The sequence below is a fragment of the Cryptomeria japonica genome, chromosome 3 (assembly GCF_030272615.1).
Source record: "Cryptomeria japonica chromosome 3, Sugi_1.0, whole genome shotgun sequence".
NCBI classification, from domain to species: Eukaryota; Viridiplantae; Streptophyta; class Pinopsida; order Cupressales; family Cupressaceae; genus Cryptomeria; species Cryptomeria japonica.
Genome location: NC_081407.1, coordinates 622,516,927 through 622,539,581, shown reverse-complemented (window position 1 = coordinate 622,539,581; position 22,655 = coordinate 622,516,927). Strand labels below are relative to the sequence as shown.

Sequence of the window (22,655 nt, the reverse complement as noted above, 5' to 3'; positions counted from 1 at the left end):
TTTGATTATGTTATTGACTTGCAAAAAAATTTGATGCCACAATTCGAAGCCGTTTGTGAGATCTGATCAAAATAATGAAAAACCTTAATTTTTAAAAATCTGATTTTTTAACGAAATATTTTACATCAAAATTAAAATCACAAAGAACAGATCATGTGTATAATTATGAGAGGTTTCCAAAAATGTAAGAAAATCCAAAAAAATCGCTCATTTTCTCTCAAAATTATTTTTTTATGAAAAATCATAAAAAATTCATAAAAAATGAAAATGTGCTCCAAAAATTCTTAATTTTTTATTGAGATCTCTTGATACTGTTTTAAAACTGCCAACAAAAATCTGTGCAAAAATTTCAATCCGTTTGTGAGATCGGATCAAATCTCTCCAAGATCTTGATTTTGTGTCCAAAACAATAGTTGCACAAGGTTATTCTCCAAATTGTTTTACAAAACAATAATATAGAGTTATAAAAACCTGCAAAAACCACAGATCTAACAAAAATCCATGTTCACGGGGCATGCCAAAATGTTTATGGTGAAAATGGATAAAACAACAATAATATTGAAAGACTAAATGAATTCAACCACAAAAACCCTAGCCTAACAACAACAAAGATCCACCATAACATATGAAGATTACCTAAGACAATGCAAATCAAATGAAATCACAAAGATAATACCATCACATGTCCACTAGGGTTTGGATCTCCATTCTTCCTATTTCCATTGATCTTGCTTGATGTATTTGCTCTCAGATTTTATGTGTGCACAAGAGCTCAACAAAGAACATAAATGTGGTTGTAAGTAGGCTAGATCACATATGAAAGTTTTGAAAGCGTAGAGTAGTCAGATAGTCATCAGGGGGTTGATAATGAAGGAAGCATCTCCTTATATAGAAGACTATAAGAAATGGAGGGATAAGATTGAGAGGTGTAAAAGATAAAAGGTCAGCTAGGATTAGAGGGTAGATAAAGGAAATAATAAAATAATGAGAGGGTAGGTAGTGTAGGAATTAAGAGATGAATGACATGTGTCATGGGTAGAAAAGGTTAATGAATTAATTAAATAAATAAAGATTTATTTAATTAATAGATTAAGTGGGATCAATTAAATAAATAAGATATTTATTTAATTTAGGAAAATGATAATTTAAATAAATAAATGTATTTATTTAAAGGAGAAATAAGGCTAGAAGAGGATAAATGAATTAATTAAATAAACAAAGATATTTATTTAATTAGACATGACAATTTTAGGTGTCTACATATATTATGAATGAATGTTAGATATTTTGTTTTATTAAAGAATTGTATATTAGTAAAATTGTAAATTAAGATATATATTATTATATGTTTTTGTCATCTAGATTTTCTAGTGACACATTTTTGGTTAATGAATATATAATTTAGAAAGATCTAAGTTTCAAGATGACTTTGAGGTACTTTAAGAATATATAACATGTGAGAACAATAAATCAATGTTCGTATTTTTATGCGGATCTATAAAGGCAACATCAATTATGTGAAGCATGAAAGGTCTAATAAAGCTCCTCTTTAATGATAGTTCTTATTTTGTTTCATAGAAAAGCCTTCTCCTTACTTTGGGTAGATCTTATTAACTAATCTAGATATGAGTTAGTTGAATGGAAAGGTAAGTTTATAAGTTCTCTATTATTACTAATTTCTTAATAACAAATATGATGTAACATGTAATTATGATAGTGCGTGTTGAAGCTACCCCAAGATGGACAGTGAAAGACCTCATTGAGAAATGTGGGTGCATCCTTTCAACTTTTGAACACTTCAGACTCACCCATGCTCTAAAAGAGGGGAATAAATCTGCTAGTAGGCTAGCCAATTTTGGTCCCTTCACTAAGTCCTTGCAAATGTGGATTACTTTGCACAAGCTAAATCAGGAGGTTCGTGCAGCAGTCCAGGATGACATAAGCTCCAATGCAGTGTAAAGATCTAAGGATTGCCATATTAATTATGGCTTTTTTTGTCATTTCCTATAATCATTACATAACGGGGAGATGGTCTATTATATTTGGAAAAAGGACCACCTTTCCAAAAACTACTATTGTCTATCCTTTTCCTAATTTAGTTTTGTTTTACCCTTTCCCGATCATTGTCACTGTTTTTTTTTTAGAGTTGGCCTACCATGGGGGGAAGATATTCTACATGTTGAGCTAGATAATTGTTACAATTTTAAGTAGAATGAGGTACTTTGGACTATGATAGAGAGGGGATATCTTGTCTCCTATGTTGAGGGCATGAAGGGTTTTAATCCCTCCTTATCTAAATAGTTTGTTTTCTCTTGGGATGATGATATGGTCTGCATTGGTGGTGTGTTTTTTACAGTATCTATGGAGTCTATAGCAGCTACTGCTGGGGGGTATATGCACGAAGTTGTGGTACCAAAAAGGTGCCACACTTAAAAAAAATTTTAAAAAGCCCATAAGGTGCACGCACTATAGGGCACGCACCCTATAGGCTTGGTGTTAGGCTTGGCACACCAAGCCTATAAGGCGTGCGCCCTATAGTGCACACGCCTTATAAGGCGTGCACCTTATAAGGCGTATGTGCATTGTAAACAACAAAAAAACCTTGCTCCGCATTTCTACATTCCAAACCTGCGTTTTGGCATTTTTGGGTGCTATTTTCTTGCGCTTGCCCTTTGTAAAAGCTTGAAATTGGGCACTAAGTTGTCCATCTCTCATCAAAATGCCACCATGCCATCAAAGAGCTCGAAGAGGTATGTATTTTTATTTTCTTACTGTCATTTTTTTTATTAATTTGAAGATTAAACTAGGTTTATTGATTTAAATTTATTTTCATTATCAGAAAATGAGATTAGACAAGAAAATATTGAAAACACTCAATCACCTCCTCATGAAGACCATATTGAAGAAGAAGCACATCAATCAGCTCCTCATGAAGACCATATTGAAGAAGAAGCACATCAAGAACCTCCTACAATCCCTAGACACCCCATAGGTACACAAGAAAACCTATTAGGTCAAATAGAAAATAGCCAAAAAGAGCTTGAAGGTTTAATCACAAGGCTAAAAGATCCCACTGGAACAAACTCCCATAGGACAAACCTTGCCAGTTCTTTGCAATCTATTGTATCTCACATACAATCTGTGAGTGGGCAAATAAATTTTTGGTCCCGTAAGAAGGAAGAACAAAAGCAATTTTATGCTGACAAATTATCATATGCAGCAGTGAAGAAAAATAAAATTAATAAATTTGACTTGTGTGCTCTTTTTACGGACCCCCGAACGAATCAACCTTTACACCCTGGATATAAGAGATTCCCTATTCATTGGTGTCATCATGAAGGGATTAAGAACAATTTTTGGGATAGGTGGTGGATGGTATTTGATCAGCCCCCATGCAATAATCATGAGGTACCCCAATACTTTTTGAGAAAACTGTACTGTGAGTTTGTCCTTAATGAGATCCCAAACTATTTTGATTTTCTAGATTTCCAAGGTAGAGGTGGGGGTTCCTCGCATGATAGAGAGGGTGCATAGTGTGATACAAATCTCCCACCAAGACCCTTTGCCAGACCTATGGTGGAGCATGTTATTATTCCTTAAGTTGTGAAGGCGAGTATTGAGGTCGAAACTCTAGACTCGATTAGCTCACTCACTCAGACCCTTATACAGTATGCTAGTTCCTCTAGTAGAGGGTGATGCAAGTGATGATGTTGATTCTTCTAGGCATTGAGTTCTAGCTCATTTTTGTCGATCTTGTGGTTCTCTTTGCACTTATGATCCTAATAGTTATGAGAATGCACGTGCACGAGCGGAGTTTTCTACAGAGAACATTGTCATGATAGAGTCCTTGCTGAACGAAACATTTGGCATTGATACCTAGGTGAATTTCATTACAAGTTCATTTCATTCTTTTTATTAAATCTTATCTGTAAATTTGAGAATATATCTAAATTAGTAAATTATTATGATAAAAAATCAGGGTCAAAGTGTTTACAATACTAGCAACATTCCTGCAGCACCCTTTTTCACTACTTCGTTGACTTCACAGGTAAACAACGAGTGAAAAAATATAATTATTATATGTAGATAGTTCAACCTTATGTGAATGATTTTCTAATTACTCATTTTGGATGTCAAATAGTTTGATGGTAGAGCTTCAACATCAACACCTCATAGTGTATTTCATCGACAATCTTTCACCCAGGTAAACAATTTATCTTTAATGTTGTTATTAAATAATATAGATAGTTTTGGTGATTAATCAATATACTTTGTTTAATTTTCAGATGTTGAATTTAGAGACTCCTCCTTCTGTCTGTGCGTCAATGGAGCGCAGTGTTGCTGCAACAGTAGCAAATTCAACTGCTTTAACAGAAGTATGAGACATATTTGTAAATTTAGTAAATTTAGCATTACATTTGCTATCTTAATAATATAGTATTGAAAATTTTAACGACACTTGTATTTAGTTTAATTTATATTGTGATGCTTACAAAAGGGGCTTGTCACTCCAGATCATGAACGTGCACCTGTTGTGGATGAACATCATGATTATTTGTATGCAGTAAGTGACTATTCTATTATATGTCATTCTAAAATTCAATTTTTGTATATGCTAACATCATTCTTTTCATTGTATTAGGTGGAGTTACAAAAAAGTCTGGAGAGGAGGTTGAGTGGACCTACTCAAAAGAAACCTGCATCATATACATCTCCATCCCCTCGACAGGAAAAGATATCTCATGATCTGTTTCCTTCCCCTAGAGGGAAAGGAATAGAATAGGGTCCTATGTTGTATGCCTATATGGCAATTTTGAACATATGTTTTGTATTACGAATATGTGACATTCTATCGCCATATGGCTTTTGGCAAGCTCCTATTTGACTTTATTGGATACCATGTTGTATGCCTATATGGCAAATTCGAACATATGTTTTGTATTACGAATATGTGACATTCTATGTCCATATGGCTTTTGGCAAGCCCCTATTTGACTTTATTGGATATCATGTTGTATGCCTTTATAGCAATTTTGAACATATGTTTTGTTTTATGAATATGTGAAATTCTAAGTCCATATGGCTTTTGGCAAGCCGATTTGTTTGTATTGGATATATTTGATAGTTTTAACGGTATACAATGTTGCATGGATTTGTAGCTTTTTGGTTAATGCAATCATTTATCATGGTTATCCATAATTGCAGTACAAATGATTACATGAATAATTGCACAAAGTTTATTATTACTTAAGCTTTGAACCTAAATATGTGTTTGTAATCCAAGACACAAGCCACACCGACGTGTACGAGCTGATGGTTCGGTGCCACAACACGACCTCGTAGGATCAAACAAATCATTCTTATAATTAACGGGCACAGAGAAACGCGGTGCCAAATATTGACAACTTTGAGCAATTTGAGCACTTAGGCGATTTGGCTGTTAGGGTGTGGCCCACAACGATCGGGCGAGTTGGAGAGCAAAAAGAAGGCATTCCTAGTGTAAACCTGGCCACCCCGACGCGTACGAGCTGACGGTTTGGTGCCGCGACGAGCGGATTGAAAGATGGGGCATTGTGCAACTTTTCATTGAACTCATCTGTCGCTTTTTGTTGCGACCGAGAAAGAGTCACCATGAGCAACTGGATCTGAGTCTACCCAAACCGAGAGAGGCTTTTTTAGAGTGCCATAACACGACCCCGTAGGATTAGATGGATCATTCTTATGATTAACGAGAACGGAGAAACGTGATGCGGAATATTGACAACTTTGAGCATTTTGAGCACTTGGGCGATTTGGCTGCTAGGGTGTGGCCCGCAACGATCGAGCGAGTTGGAGAGCAAAAAGAAGGCATTCCAAGCGTAAACCTAGCCACCCCAACTTGTACGAGCTGACGGTTCGGTGCCGCGACGAGCGGATTGAAAGATGGGGCATTATGCAACTTTTCATTGAACTCATCTGTCGCTTTTTGTCGCGACCGAGAAAGAATCTCCACGAGCAACTGGATTCGAGTCTACCCAAACTGAGAGAGGCTTTTTTAGAGTGCCATAACATGACCCGTAGGATCAGACGAATCATTCTTATGATTAATGGACATGGAGAAACGCGATGCTGAATATTGACAACTTTGAGCAATTCGAGCACTTAGGCGATTTGGCTGCTAGGGTGTGGCCTGCAACGATCGGGCGAGTTGGAGAGAAAAAAGAAGGCATTCCTAGCGTAAACCCAGCCACCCCAATGCATATGAGATGATGGTTCGGTGCCGCGACAAGCGGATTGAAAGATGGGGCATTGTGCAACTTTTCATTGAACTCATCTGTCGCTTTTTGTCGCGATCGAGAAAGAGTCACCACGAGCAACTCGATCTGAGTCTACCCAAACCGAGAGAGGATTTTTTAGAGTTCCATAACATGACCCCATAGGATCAAATAGATCATTCTTATGATTAACGGGCACGGAGAAACGTGATGCCGAATATTGACAACTTTGAGCAATTTGAGCACTTGGGCGATTTGGCTGCTAGGGTGTGGCCCGGAATGATCAAGCGAGTTGGAGAGAAAAAAGAAGGAATTATAAGCATAAACTCGGCCACCCCAATGTGTACGAGCTGACGGTTCGGTGCCGCGACGAGCGGATTGAAAGATGGGGCATTGTGCAACTTTTCATTGAACTCATTTGTCACTTTTTGTCGCAACCGAGAAAGAGTCGCCACGAGCAACTGGATCCGAGTCTACCCAAACCGAGAGAGGCTTTTTTAGAGTGCCATAACACGACCCCATAGGATCAGATGGATCGTTCATATGATTAATGGGCACGGAGAAACATGATGCCAAATATTGACAACTTTGAGCATTTTGAGCACTTGGGTGATTTGGCTGCTAGGGTGTGGCCCACAATGATCGGGCGAGTTGGAGAGAAAAAAGAAGGCATTCCTAGCATAAACCCAGCCACCCCGACATGTACAAGCTGACAGTTCGGTGCCATGACAAGCGAATTGAAAGATGGGGCATTGTGCAACTTTTCATTGAACTCATCTGATGCTTTTTGTCACGACCGAGAAAGAGTCGCCACAAGCAACTGGATCTGAGTCTACCCAAACCGAGAGAGGTATTTTTACAGTGCCATAACACGACCCTGTAGGATTAGATGGATCATTCTTATGATTAATAGGCACAGAGAAACGCGATGCTGAATATTGACAACTTTGAGCAATTTGAGCACGTGGGCGATTTGGCTGCTAGGGTGTGGCCCGCAACGATCGGGCAAGTTGGAGAGAAAAAAGAAGGCATTCCTAGCGTAAACCTAGCCACCCTGACACGTACGAGCTGACGGTTCAGTGCCACGACAAGCGGATTGAAAGATGGGGCATTGTGCAACTTTTCATTGAACTCATCTGTCGCTTTTTGTCACGATTGAGAAAGAGTCGCCACGAGCAACTGGATCCGAGTCTACCCAAACCGAGAGAGGCTTTTTTAGAGTGCCATAACACAACCCCGTAGGATGAGATGGATCATTCTTATGATTAACGGGCACAGAGAAACATGATGCCGAATATTGACAACTTTGAGTAATTTGAGCACTTGGGCGATTTGGCTGCTAGGGTGTGGCCCGCAACGATTGGGCGAGTTGGAGAGCAAAAAGAAGGCATTCCAAGTGTAAAACCGACCACCTCAATGTGTACGAGATGACGGTTCGGTGCCGTGACAAGCGGATTGAAAGATGGGGCATTGTGCAACTTTTCATTGAACTCATTTGTCGCTTTTTGTCGCAATCGAGAAAGAGTTGCCATGAGAAACTGGATCTGAGTCTACCCAAACCAAGAGAGGCTTTTTTATAGTGCCATAACATGACCCCGAAGGATCAGACGGATCGTTCTTATGATTAAGGGGTCATATGGTGTCCTATGACACCTTAGGACACCATATGACCCCCTAGGACACAATAGGGTGTCGTTATGGGTCGTATGGTGTCCTAAGGGGTCACATGGTGTCTTATGACCCCTTACGACACCATATGACCCCTTAAGAGAACATATGGCCCCTTAGGACACAATATGGTGTTGTTATGGGCCGTATGGTGTCCTAAGGGGTCATATGATAGTCATATGGTGTCCTATGACCCCTTAGGACACCATATGACCCATTAGGACACAATATGGTGTCATTATGAGTCATATGGTGTCCTAAGGGATCATATGGTGTCCTATGGGGCCATAGGACACCATATGACCCCTTAGGTGTTGTTATGGGTCGTATGGTGTCGTAAGGGGTCATATGGTGTCCTATGACCCCTTAGGACACCATATGACCCCCTAGGACACAACAGGGTATCATTTTTGGTCGTATGGTGTCCTAAGGGGTCATATGGTGTCTTATGATCCCTTAGGACACCGTATGACCCCCTAGGACACAATAGGGTGTCGTTATGGGTTGTATGGTGTCCTAAGGGGTCATATGGTGTCTTATGACCCCTTATGACACAATATGACTCCTTAGGACACAATACGGTGTCATTATGGGTCGTATGGACACCTAAGGGGTCATATGGTGTCCTATGGGGCCATAGGACACCATCTGACCCCTTAGGTGTCGTTACGGGTCCTATGGTGTCGTAAGGGGTCATATGGTGTCCTATGACCCCTTAGGACACCATATGACCCCCTAGGACACAATAGGGTGTCGTTATGGGTCGTATGGTGTCCTAAGGGGTCATATGGTGTTTGATGACCCCTTAGGACACCATATGACCCCCTAGGACACAATAGGGTGTCGTTATGGGTTGTATGGTGTCCTAAGGGGTCATATGGTGTCTTATGACCTCTTATGACACCATATGACCCCTTAGGACACAATACGGTGTCATTATGGGTTGTTATGGGTGGTATGGTGTCCTAAGCGGTCATATGGTGTTCTATGACCCCTTAGGACACCATATGACCCCCTAGGACACAATAGGGTGTCGTTATGGGTTGTATGGTGTCCTAAGGGATCATATGGTGTCTTATGACCCCTTAGGACACCATATGACCCCTTAGAACACCATATGACCCCCTAGGACACAATAGGGTGTCATTATGGGTCGTATGGTGTCCTAAGGGGTCATATGGTGTCTTATGACCCCTTAGGACACCATATGATCCCTTAGGACACAATATGGCATCGTTATGGGTCGTATGGACACCTAAGGGGTCATATGGTGTCCTATGGGGCCATAGGACACCATATGACCCCTTAGGTGTCGTTATCGGTCGTATGGTGTTGTAAGGGGTCATATGGTGTCCTATGACCCCTTAGGACACCATATGACCCCCTAGGACACAATAGGGTGTCGTTATGGGTCGTATGGTGTCCTAAGGGGTCATATGGTGTCTTATGACCCCTTAGGACACCATATGACCCCTTAGAACACCATATGACCCCCTAGGACACAATAAGGTGTCGTTATGGGTCGTATGGTGTCCTAAGGGTCATATGGTGTCTTATGACCCCTTAGGACATAATATGGTGTTGTTATGGGTCGTATGGACACCTAAGGGGTCATATGGTGTCCTATGGTGCCATAGGACACCATATGACCCCTTAGGTGTCGTTATGGGTCGTATGGTGTTGTAAGGGGTCATATGGTGTCCTATGACACCTTAGGACACCATATGACCCCCTAGGACACAATAGGGTGTCGTTATGGGTCATATAGTGTCCTAAGGGGTCATATGGTGTCTTATGACACCTTAGGACACCATATGACCCCCTAGGACACAATAGGGTGTCGTTATGGGTCGTATGGTATCCTAAGGGGTCATATGGTGTCTTATGACCCCTTATGACACCATATGACCCCTTAGGACACAATACAATGTCGTTATGGGTCGTATGGTGTCTTAAGGGGTCATATGGTGTCCTATGACCCCTTAGGACACCATATGACCCCTTAGGACATAATATGGTGTTGTTATGGGTTGTATGGACACCTAAGGGGTCATATGATGTCCTATGGGGCCATAGGACACCATATGACCCATTAGGTAGCATTATGGGTCGTATGGTGTCGTAAGGGGTCATAGAGTGTCCTATGACACCTTAGGACACCATATGACCCCCTAGGACACAATAGGGTGTCGTTATGGGTCCTATGGTGTCCTAAGGGGTCATATGGTGTCTTATGACCCCTTAGGACACCATATGACCCCCTAAGACACAATAGGGTGTCGTTATGGGTCGTATGGTGTTGTAAGGGGTCATATGGTGTCCTATGACCCCTTAGGACACCATATGACCCCTTAGGACACAATAGGGTGTCGTTATGGGTTGTATGGTGTCGTAAGGGGTCATATGGTTTCCTATGACCCTTTAGGACACTATATGACCCTTTAGGACACAATATGGTGTCGTTATGGGTTGTATGGTGTCCTAAGGGGTCATATGGTGTCCTAAGGGGTCATAGGACACCATATGACCCCTTAGGACACAATATGACCCCTAACGACACCTAAGGGGTCATATGGTGTCTTATGACCCATTAAGACACCATATGGTGCCATTATGTGTCGTATGGTGTCCTAAGGGGTCATATGGTGTTCTATGACCACTTAGGACAAAATATGGTGTCGTTATGGGTCCTATGGTAACCTAAGAGGTCATATGGTGTCCTATGACCCCATAGGACACCATATGACCCCTTAGATGTCGTTAGGGGTCATTTTGTGTCCTAAGGGGTCATATGGTGTCCTATGACCCCTTAGGACCTAGAGAGAGGAGGGAGTGAGGAAAAAACTGAGGGAAAGAGGTGAGAGAGGGAATTAGATGGGTGTAAGGATGAAGAGGGAGATAGCTCGAGGGATAGGAGAATAAGGGAATTGTGAGAGCTAGAGAGGGGAGGGACAAAGAAGAGTTTGTATCTATTCCACATTTGGCACGCGCCAAATAGGGAGAGTGCCAAATGTGTACATAGAAACGCCCATCTCACCTCTCCCTTATTTATCTCCCTTCCCTCGTAGTTCCATCTCTCTCTATGAACTAGATCTCATATTCTCTCTCTCCTCTTACCTCTTCTCGGGCTCTTCATTCTTATAGATACATACTCTTCTTTGTCCCTCCCCTTTCTAGCTCTCACAATTCCCTTATTTTGCTATCCCTCGAGCTATCTCCCTCTTCATCCACATTTGGTGCGTGCCAAATGGAATATCCATTCATCACATTTGGCGCATGCCAAATAGGGCGAGCGCCAAATGTCGCACTTTGGGAAACACCAAACCTATGGTTTGGATTTGTCTTGGGCATCCAACCCAAAGGTTTGGACGACCATTTTAGGCTAGAGACGTGTTTTTGTCAGAACATTGAAAATTTTGACATATTTTTGGTCGTGCTCTCCGTCAGGTTTGCACGTGTTTCAGTGAAGTTAAAAAAAAATACTGTGATAAACTTGAGCTCCCTCTTAGCTATCCAAAAATGTAATTTATTTCAAATTTTGATTTCGTTAAGTCTTTCATCTATAATTTCTTTTGTTAGTGTTTCCGTTTTTGTCAAAAACCAACATGCACTATTTTGGGTCTTGATTTTTACACGTTCATCAGATTTTGAAAAAAATTACATTTTTAGAAACTAGACTCCATTCTACACAATTTCAATTTTTTTTTTTTGATTTTTGATTTGTTTTCAATGATTTTAGGGGGGAGCATGCTCAAATTTCTATTTTTCAGGATGTGTCCACTTCGAAAATTAGTAAAAAATCATATACTCATTAAAAAATTAGCTGAAAATTTTGGCATAAACTTCAAGGTGTTAGCTAATTTCTCACCAAAGCGATTTTAAAAATTCAAAAAAAAAGTTAACATTTTAGGGGGGCCACAACAGACGCTATGTTATGTTTTTTGCATAAAAATAGGACCACTTTTTGTGGCCCCCCTTTTTGAAGCCCTTAATCTCCACCATTTTCAAAAAAAATTAGTAGTTTAGAAAGTAGACTTGAAGCACTCTGACTCTTGTTCTTGTTGCATCTTCAAATTTGGAGTGTGACTATCTTCAATTTGTCGTTGAAGTTCAGACTTTGCTGATTTTAGAAAAAAAGTGGCATCTTAAGACCCCCTTTTGGTACCACAACTTGGTGCACATACCCTGGGCTCTCAGTGGAAGGAGTGGCTTTCCCAAAAAAACCCAAAGGGCATTATAAAGAAGACTTCAAGAGATTTTTGAAGGTGGGAGAGAAAACATCTCATCTGCAAAATGGCTTCAAGAGTGAGTATCTCCCCAGGTAATGAAAGGAGGTTGTGTTGGGTTTGATGAAATACATCACCATGGGCAGTAGGTTCAAGAAATTCCACTCCCAATTGTTTCCAATGTTAAATCACTTTAGACACAGGGTTAAAATAGTTTTTTGTCAAAAATATTTTTTCCCATTTGGATCTTTTCTTCCCTCTCCTAATCTGTAGCTACGACTAAAACTAAGGAAGTGCTCCCCCTTCACTGGGGCTAATTCTAAGGCTCTACAATTTTCATTTTGTCATGTCTCTTGACTACAACCCCTTTATATACCCTACTGACTCCCTTTCTAACCCCACCTTGGTTGTGAAACTATCCAACACTCTTGAGACTAGTTACAAAACTACCTCTAGTTTTGCCATGGCTACCCCTCTGTCTAAACTTTTGGCTACCTGGGTTAATCCCTAATGCATTGCCAAGATGAAGAATTTATTGAACCTCGTGTCCAACTTCAGAAGGAGAAAATTGTCAAAGGGACAATCATCGAGGAGGCTAACTCCAAGGATTTTTCTTCCTCTTGGTCTACTGGTTCAGAATGGACCCTTGATAATTATGTTCCCAATGTTACTCCATTGGCCCCTAAGTCCTCTATGTCGACCCTAGATTCCCCACCCCCTCGCATGTTTCATCCCTTGGAACTTGGGAGTTGCCACAGATAGTGGAAAAAGTCAATGAACTCTGCATAGCTTACAATAGACATAATGAAATCATTCGCTGGCTCCTGGCTAGCTCCATAGAACCAAAATTAGGATTAATAGATTTGAGGCTTTGGCTAAGGTGAATGCTAGAGCTACTGAATGCATAGTAGAGGATAAAGATGAAAGAGTCTGGATGGTTTCTAATGATTTAGTGGAGAGGCTCCTAAGATGGGATAATTTGGATGAGGAAGTAAAATCTCTCACTACTGGGGTGAACCCGATAGAAGAAAAGAAGGAAATGGCTAGGGTCATCACTGAAATCTAGATCAATCAAGAAACCCTAAAAAGAAAGTTGGAAGAGATGGTGGAGAACAATAGGGATATGGTGCACATAAGAATTTGGCTTCTATGTGGGCTATTTAGGAAGATGTAATGCCCCACCAAGAAACCCTAAAGGATACAACTAAAACTCTCAAAAAGAGTGCAATTTAAAAAAAAAAAAAAACATTAATAAACTTAAAGATGCATTAAGTTAAACATTGCAATAACATTTGCACAAGCAGAAGACTTAGCATAAACACAATGGGATCTATATTGAACTGAGTATTTTCAGTGTGGAGGAAGCCATGTGGATTGCTGGAGCTTGCTATTTCTGTGCATAAGGATTTATAGTTGCAGACAAGCTATATATAATTCAAAGTAATTGTTGTAATCTACAATATCAAAGACTTTTTATTTATTTGAGATTAACTTCTCCTACAAATATTATTGAGGTGGGTTTCATTTATTTCATCTCTTTGAATACCAGTTGCCAAACTTCACTTATCGTAAATTAAGTTATATTATCAAATGAGTTCTCTAGGACATCTCTCAATAGCAGTGGCATGTTATATTATCAAATGATTTCTCTTGGATATCTCTTAATAGCAGCAACATGTTATATTATCAAATGATTTCTCTCGGATATCTCTCAACAACAGTAGTATGTTAGAACTTTAATGTGAATTTTACTTTATCCTTGTTTTTTAAAATAAAACAAAGAAAAACTTTTATTTAATTTTTTTACATTTTTATCCCTACAAATAGTAGGGCGAAGACAACCTCTAAACAGTTGATTGGGATTAAAATATAACATGTAATCTTAATCAAACTTCCATGTCCTTCTATCTCCCATATAATAACATACCAAATTCTAGATATAAAATTTCATAATGTATTATTATGTATTTTTCATAAAATTGTAAGTTAATTAAAATAAATCATTGATTTTTAATTAGGGTTAGGGATAAGTTGGCCATTGGAATAAGATTAGAGTTAAGTCTAATTAGAATTAAGGTTACAATTCAATCAGGTTAATAGTGAGGGATGTGTTTCAATTAGTGAAGAGTTAGAATTTAATAAGTTATAAGGTTTCATAAATGTAATAAGGTATAGGGTTCAATTAGGGAAGGGCCAGGTTTCATTTAGGATTAGATTTAAGGATTATAAATGTTTAGGATTTGATTAGGGGATGAATTATAGTTCAATTATGATTACAATTTTGGTTCAATAAGTCTCATATATTTTGAATATCAAAATGTAAGACATGATGAAATACTGGTGCAACTATTTACATTCAATAGTTTTCAAGAATAAGACTACAAATAAATGTGCAACAATGTATTAGGTAATAATGTAAAAAATATTGGATACAATAAGATTGACTCCAAGATTACATTTAAAAATATTTAATATTTAACTAATTTAATGTATTCGATTTAAATATGCCAAACATAAATCATTTTTAATTATCTATTATGTAATAATGTAAATGGGATTGCATGCAACAAGATAAACTCCAAGATTAAGGTTAAAATTATGTGTGAGAAGGATAAATATTGACATTTAATATATAGATTTTTCTATTTAATATAGTTGATTTAAGTATGCAAAACGTAAATGATTTTCTAATTAAAATTAAATTCAAATAAAAGTTATTATATTAAAATAAGGTATGTTTAATTTAACAAAACTTGAAATTAATTTTAAAGTTAATCAATTTAAGCTAACTTATTATTGAACCAGTTACTTTTATTAAAATGTGATTGATTTTAAATTAGGGTTAGGGATAAGTTTGGGATTTAAATAAGATTAGGGTTAGGTCCAATTAATGTTATTGTTATAATTCAATTAGGTTAATGGTGATAGTTATGTTTCAATTAGGGAAAGTGTTAGAATTCAATACTTGGAGTAGGGTTCAATTAGGGTTGTGATTCAATTAGAGTCAATTTTAATTCAAGATTAGAGTTAAGGTCTACAAATTATTAGGATTAAAATTTGGAAAGGATTATAGTTTAATTAGGATTACAATTTTGGTTCAATAAGATTTAGGGTTAGGTTTTAACAACAATTGAGATTTAATTACTTGGTTAGGGATAAACTTCAATAAAACTAAATATTTATATTTAGGTTTAGCGTTAGAGATAGGGCTAGGATTCTTCAATATGTTAGGGTTGAGAATCAAATATGGTTAGGGTTAGGGTTAGGGTTAGAATTCAATTAGTGGAAGGGTAAAGGTTAGGGCTCATATAGAAGGGTAAGGGTTAGGACTTATATAGGGTTGGGTGCAACTAGGATTAGGGTTAGGGTTCAAATAATATTAGGATTATGGTTCTATAAGGTTTAGGGTTAGAGTTTAACTAGGGTAAGTGTTTGCCTAGGGTTAGGGTTATGGTTCAATTTGGGTTAGGATTCAATTTTTGGTTCAACGAGACTCAAGATTAGAGACCAATTAGTGTTAAAATTTGATTAGATTTAAGATTACGATTAAAGTTTAATTAAGGTAAGGGTTAATGTTGTGGTTCAATTAGGTTAAGGATAAGTTTGAGATTGAAATAAGATTAGGGTTAGGTTCAATTAAGGCTAAGGTTAGAATTGACTTAGGTTAATAGTGAGTGGTGTATTTCAATTAGGGAAAGGGTTAGAATTTAATAAGGTATAAGGTTCAATTAGGGTTTACATTCAATTACGATTAGGGTTAAGGTTTATAAATTATTAGGATTTTATTAGGGGATGGATTATAGTTTAATTAGGATTAAATCTTTGGTTCAATAAGGGTTAGGGTTAAGTTTTAATTATATGTGGGATTTAATTAAGGTTAGATTTAATGTTGAATAAGAATAAATATTCAGTTAGTGTTAGGGTTAGAATTAGGGATATGATTCTTCAATATTTAGTAATGTTATTTAAACTTCTATCTACCATATAAGAACATACCAAAATTAGAATGAATTTTGATTAATAATTTTTTTATTTTTCAAAAACAAAATCTATTTAATATCAACATAATCTAAATATGATAATATGTTAAATCTCTGTATATATTTTGAATATTAAAATGTAAGACATGATGAAATATCTATGCAACTTTTTCTATTCAACAAATTTCAAGAATATAATTGAAAATAATGTACATCAATCTATTAGGTATAATGTAAAAAGGATTGGATACAACAAGATTGACTCCAAGATTATGTTTGAAAATATTTGAAATTTAATTAATTTAATATATTCTATTTAAATATGCTAAACATAAATAATTTTCTAATTATCTATTGGGTAATAATGAAAAAGGGATTTGTATGCAACAAGATCTTTATAAATTATTAATCTCCAACCTTACTACAAAATTGACATAAGATAGTTTGAAATTTAAGGTTTGACATAAGATATACATAAAATAAATCTATTGCAAAGAATTTACTATTTATTAGTTGTTGAATTAAGGTAGGACGACAATTAGGTATAAGATTACCTTTAGCCTTCAATTATGATTATAAGAAAAAATGCTCTTCAAAATAGATATCTCTCGACGTATTTTACATAGATTTATTTAAATATAGGTATACTAGTTGTAAGGTTAAATGACAATATCTAGCTTGATTAGCATGTATGAAGACAAGGAATGGAACAATTAATCATGATCTAATATAATACCATTTAAGATCATGTTGCTAAATAATAGTAGTAAAGATCACCTTACCCTATATAAACTTTTATATTCATGATATATTAATGATGGGGGTGTGTCTATTCTGGCTTGAAAACAACAATACGGATTGACTAACATGTGTGTTAGTCGCGTGTTTTACACCGTCGATTTTGCAATAAACAATTGCGATTGACTAACACATCATTATCACGTTGTACGAAAGGTCAATTTTGGAGCTAGAATAGCTGCGACCTAATGATGGAATGAAAAAGAATGGTGCATGGATGACTAACAAAATATATCACCCGTTTTGTTTAAAATTGTAGTTTTCTTTAGCATAAGAGAAATGCACCATAAATGGCAATTTGTTCAAAAAGAGTCCGTTTATTAAACATAAATTTAATGTAAAATTTTTTAATTATGTGGGTGTCGTTGTAGTATAGTGGTTAGTATTCCCGCCTGTCACGCGGGTGACCCGGGTTCGATCCCCGGCAACGGCGCTAATTTTTTCTGCCAGGATTTATTTACATATATTAAACAACGCATAAAGATTACACATTGAGAGCAGTGAACAGGGTGCCAATTAAATATTATTTATTAGGGCTGGCTAGTTCGCATGCTGCTGCTTAGAGAAACAACTTTGAGGGACACCAAATCAGATGATATCATCTCATTTCCAAGTTAAATCAAAATAATCTAAATTTTCCTGCTACTCTGTAATAAGGGAATGTAACTGCCCTGGTGTGTCCCTAGTCACTCTCATGCGGTTGCTTCCAGGAATCAGGCAGCGGGCCAATTATAACCAAAAACCCGCCTGCTTCTTCGGCCAAGGAACCATTTATTCCACACCAGACCAGAGACACTTGAATTCCCACACCACTCATCATGTTAACTTGGATGGTATTTGTGGCTGGACTTTTGGTAGGATTGATAGCCGGCCTCAATGCTTACGGCCTTCTCACATATTATAATAATAATACTTCTCCTCTGTAATCACAACAGGAGAGTTGGGATTCATGTGAATCCATGTTAACAAGGGCAAAGACAGGGACTTCTCTGCAACACAATATGACGGGTACAGAGTTATTTTGCCGGGCTTTGGCGGTTTCGTCTGCTGAAGAAATTGTGTCTGAGCCCACGCCCAAGATTGCGTTTTTATTCCTGGTAAATGATAATCTCCCGCTTTTCCCTCTGTAGGAGAAGATTTTCATTGGGCACCAGGGGCTTTACTCCATTCATGCGCGCTCTTGGAATCTGAACGCATCTTCTGTTTTCTATGGTCGCACCATTCCCAGCCGGGTAAGTTCAATCTCTTCGGATTTAGCATCTCAACGTTCTCTTTTTTCATACCCTGTAATTTTTTTAATAAATTTATATTTTTTTACAGGATTTAATTACGCCGAGAGGCGTAACCTACAATGGCATCAATAGGAGGTCATCATGAGTAACGGTGTAAGAAAAAAGAAACTTTTTGTATTCCCCTCAGTCATGCATGGAAATAACAATCAAAGAAACTTTTTGTATTCCCGTCAATCATGCATAGAAATAACAAGCATTCAAATTATTGTCGAGGTGGAAGGTCAATGAATTATACGTGTAACTGCTGAAGAATGTAATTCCGACAGTTATACTTCACAAATTACTTATTATTATACAACAAATGATGGTTACAATGGCTTTATGTGCATGCACAAAAGTTGAAACGATTAGAATGCAGAAGGTAACTGACTTGCTTCGGCTACATATACATAATCACTTCCACTATACCCATCCATTTTAATTATATTGCATTCCCCTCTTTCTTTAGTTTATCGATTTCAATTCTGCAATCAAACAATTCATGTGGCTTGTCTATTATTCTACACTTCACATTTTCATGTAATATCTGACAAACCCCCTTTCATTATGCTTTGATGGATGTCAGGGCTTCGATTGGATTACCACATGCCACAGGTGAGTTCATCAATTTCACTACTTTTCTTCTGCAACATTACTTGGAAAAGTGTGCTGAGGGTTGTGATTGATTGATTGATTTGTAGTCCAATCCGTTCGAGATATACTGGAAGAAATTTTGTGTTGAAGGCGATGCCTCAGGTGGTTGTGATGAATGCATACAACATTTCGATGATAGAAGCTCATGGATTGAGGTGGAACAGAGAGCATGAGTTCCTCATTCTGCTCCCACGTGGAAGCCACATAGAATATGAGTAGTGAATGAAAGTAGGGTATTGTAAGAGATATTTGAAAGCAACCATTTTAGCACACATTGGGGCTGGCAAATGTGACTTGATCTAGTCACTTATATTTACAGATATGCTAAACGCAAATTACATGAAATAAATTTTTGTATATTGATTCAACATTATATACTCTTTTAACATTGTTTCTTAATTATTTTTTTTTTTTTCAAAATATATACATACTTTAGATGACATAATAATATTACAATTTTTTTATTTTCAGATTGAATAGTAGTTTGTTTTGGGTTATATGTTTTGTAATTTTATTTTTTTGGTTATAGATTTTGCAGTTTGGAGACATCGCACCAGGTTGCCTGATCAACTTGCCAATTTTCTCTACCAAATTTGCCACTGCATCGTTGTTGTTGCTATGCATGACTTAGAAGGCAATGTAATTTTATTTTATGTTTATTCTTTTATTTGTTGATCTATTTTGAAGTTCAAGATAACTAAACTAATCAATCATTATGATTCCGTTACCATATTCAATCTGATTCTATAGTATTTAATTCATATTTTTTATGATCTCATTAGAAATAATGTCATTTACTTTAGCTCAGTTTTGAAGATCTCCATAGAGGACGTGATTTCCAAATCAAAACATTCACTATAACCTAATCATTTAAAATTAAAGTTTCAAAGCTTTGAAATAAATCCATTTTGTGCATATTCTGGTTCCTTTGTTATTTCTATGAGCATTCCTTTCATAATTTTACATATAGATTGATAGAATGGACTTCTAATTTTGATACATGCATGCACCATATTGGAGTATGCCTCATGGGCAGGGACAGGGGCAGGGGCAGCCACATGAGCAACCATAGGTACAGGCACAGGTATAGCCACCAGTACAGGGGCAGGGACATGTAGAGCCACAGGTACAGGGGGCCGAGGAGGAGGAGGATGAGATATTTGAGCTGAGGGAGATCTGCCAGGGACAGGTAGATGAGATCCAAGACCCAGAGAGGGAGACAGCTAGGCTCAGGAGACAGCTGAGGGACACAGAACGGGAGCAGGATCAGACCATTCAGCGCTGCAGGATCAGACAACACTTAGGGCTGGGAGGTAGGCGACAGAGGACACAGGGGTTGGATACGCCTATGTTCTACTGGCAGGGGAGGAGATAGGTTATTGACGAGACCTATACTATGGGGTAGTGCCACCAAAGCAGCGAGCTTGGAGCTTCTGCAGACCATCACGGACAGCGACGACCACGGGAGGGAGTCAGAGGAGACAAACGTCCAGTGGTGGGGTTATGGGTCTGCCACCACCACCAGATAGAGGGGGCAGGAGAGATGATCCTAGGGTGGGTCCTTCTAGGGCTTAGACTCCGTTGAGGCCAGGCAGCTTCGAGAGAGGGAGTTCATCATAGCCATAGAGGGGCTCCCTATGTATCAGTTTTGTACCATTTTGTATTATGATGTAGACATCTTCGGGTGATTGTAGCCATATGATTTTGACATCATTGTATCATGACATTTATGTTTTTTGAGATATGTATATGAGATGATTCATCTTTGTGGCAGCTATATGCATGTGTACCTATGTGATGAGATGTTTCATGATGTATGTTTCTATGTGATGCTTATGTTATGGATGCAAATATGTACATGATGAAATGCAATATTTTTGATTTTTGATGTTTTTAATATGTTATGTACGATGCAAATGTGAATGTATGAAATGCAGATGAATATGAGAATGCAAATGACTATTTACATGATGAGAATGTAAGATGTGCTAACATGTGTTGTGTGTAGGATGTGATGCAATTGTAATATCTATATGTATGTATGAACTTTTAACATGTGGTAATGCAGGTGCAACTACATGAGATGCAAATGTTTTTTTTTTTGGTGTGTTATTATACTTGGTCATGTGATAGCAAGCTACACGCACTCAAGAAAGATGATGGAATTCAATCAAGAAAGGTGGATGGAAGATAGAAGATATGAAAGTGAAAGAGCTTCTTGTGCGTTATCATCATTGAGCTTTATTATGGCAAAATAGGTTATGACAATCTAGGCATGTGTTCGACCCAGAAAGTCATTGTACCTGTTTGCATGGAGATAAGACAGTCTCAAATAAGGAATGCCCCAGTTCACACTAGACTCACAGTGTCCTCATATCCTTGGAGAAGTCATAGCATTACTAAGAGACAATCCACAGACAACAAAGAAAATAGGTGACGATACCCCATCCTCGCCTTTCTAGTCAAAGACATCCTGGAGATAGAATCTCTAGTTAAAGACATCCTGGAAAAGCTAAAAGATATGTCACTAAAAAGATAAAATCAAAAGAAAACCAAGACTTGACACCAACATCCACTGTAGTCCTCAAGTTTAGTGTCTCTTGTCACTTGTATAAGTCTTATTTGATTGTGGTCACAATGTTTACTTTCACAAAAAGGATAGATAGCACTGAACCATAATGTTGTCTGAGTTTGTTGAAAGATTTGATTTTGTTGAAGCCCATTGTTGCTGCTATGTCTCATCTGAAACTGATTGAATCCATGAAACTGATACTTTATTGCGGAGAATATGAAACTTTATTGCGGATTGACAATGCAAATGTTGCTTTATTGCGGATTGTGCGCGGATAGACTGAAGAAAAGTAGAAGAAACTATACTCCTCAAAACATGTGATGCTCTCAGTTCCACACCCATCACTAGACGTAGGATTTGCCTTAGCCACAGATAGGAGCTGATTTATTATGGATGGAAAGAGGGGGAAAGGGAGGTTTATTATGAATGGCTAACCAATCTTGGGTAGATCCATGACAAGCCATGATGGGAATGGGTAAGTTTATTATGAATGGATAGGTTGTGAGTGTGTGCAAAGTGAAAGGATGAAATGGAATCCTGAAGGAGGGAGGAGCAATGTCTCTACACATGGTGCTGGTGACCTAGTTTTCACCATGGTACTTTCCCAGGGCACCACCGAAGTGGTTTTCACCATTGGACGAAATGTTTTTCTGTTTTTCAATTTTTTTTTTGTGTCACAAGGCGCTTGTTTGCCAGGTTTTCACCAAGTAACGATTTTTTATGTTTTATGATTTTTTTTAATTTTTTTTTTGAATTAGGATACTCTGAAGAGCTATGTGTAAAACCTGCAAAGGTGCATGTTGTTGATAGGATCCTCCAAAGGCTCACCCTCTGTGGTTGAGAGCTGATATACACCAGATCCATATGTTGCTATGATGATGTAAGGACCAAGCCAGTTCAGTTCGAACTTGTCCTTCTTCTCTCTGTCTTGCTGATTTTTAGGATTTTCTCTAAGAACCAAATCGCCTACCTCAAATGTGCGAGTCTTGACTTTATGATTGTAGTTGCGATTCATTTGTTGTTGATAAGCCTTGAGATGATTAAAAGCAGTTTGTCTTCATTCATCCAATAGTTCAAGTTCTTGTAAGCGAGAGACCCTGTAGTCTTCGTCACTGATAATGTTTTGCAAAGAGACTCGTAAAGAGGGTAACTCGACCTCAATAGGCAAGATAGCTTCAGTACCATAGACAAGTGAATAGGGTGTAGCTCCTATAGGTGTTCGGACGCTCGTG

General features: G+C 37.8%; 1 non-coding gene across 1 annotated transcript; it reads left to right on the top strand.

The window, feature by feature from the left end:
• The first annotated feature begins 17,287 nt into the window (after positions 1–17,287).
• TRNAD-GUC (transfer RNA aspartic acid (anticodon GUC)) lies at positions 17,288–17,359 on the top strand. The gene has a single exon. It is a non-coding gene; the product is annotated as a tRNA-Asp (tRNA).
• The last annotated feature ends 5,296 nt before the right edge of the window (positions 17,360–22,655 follow it).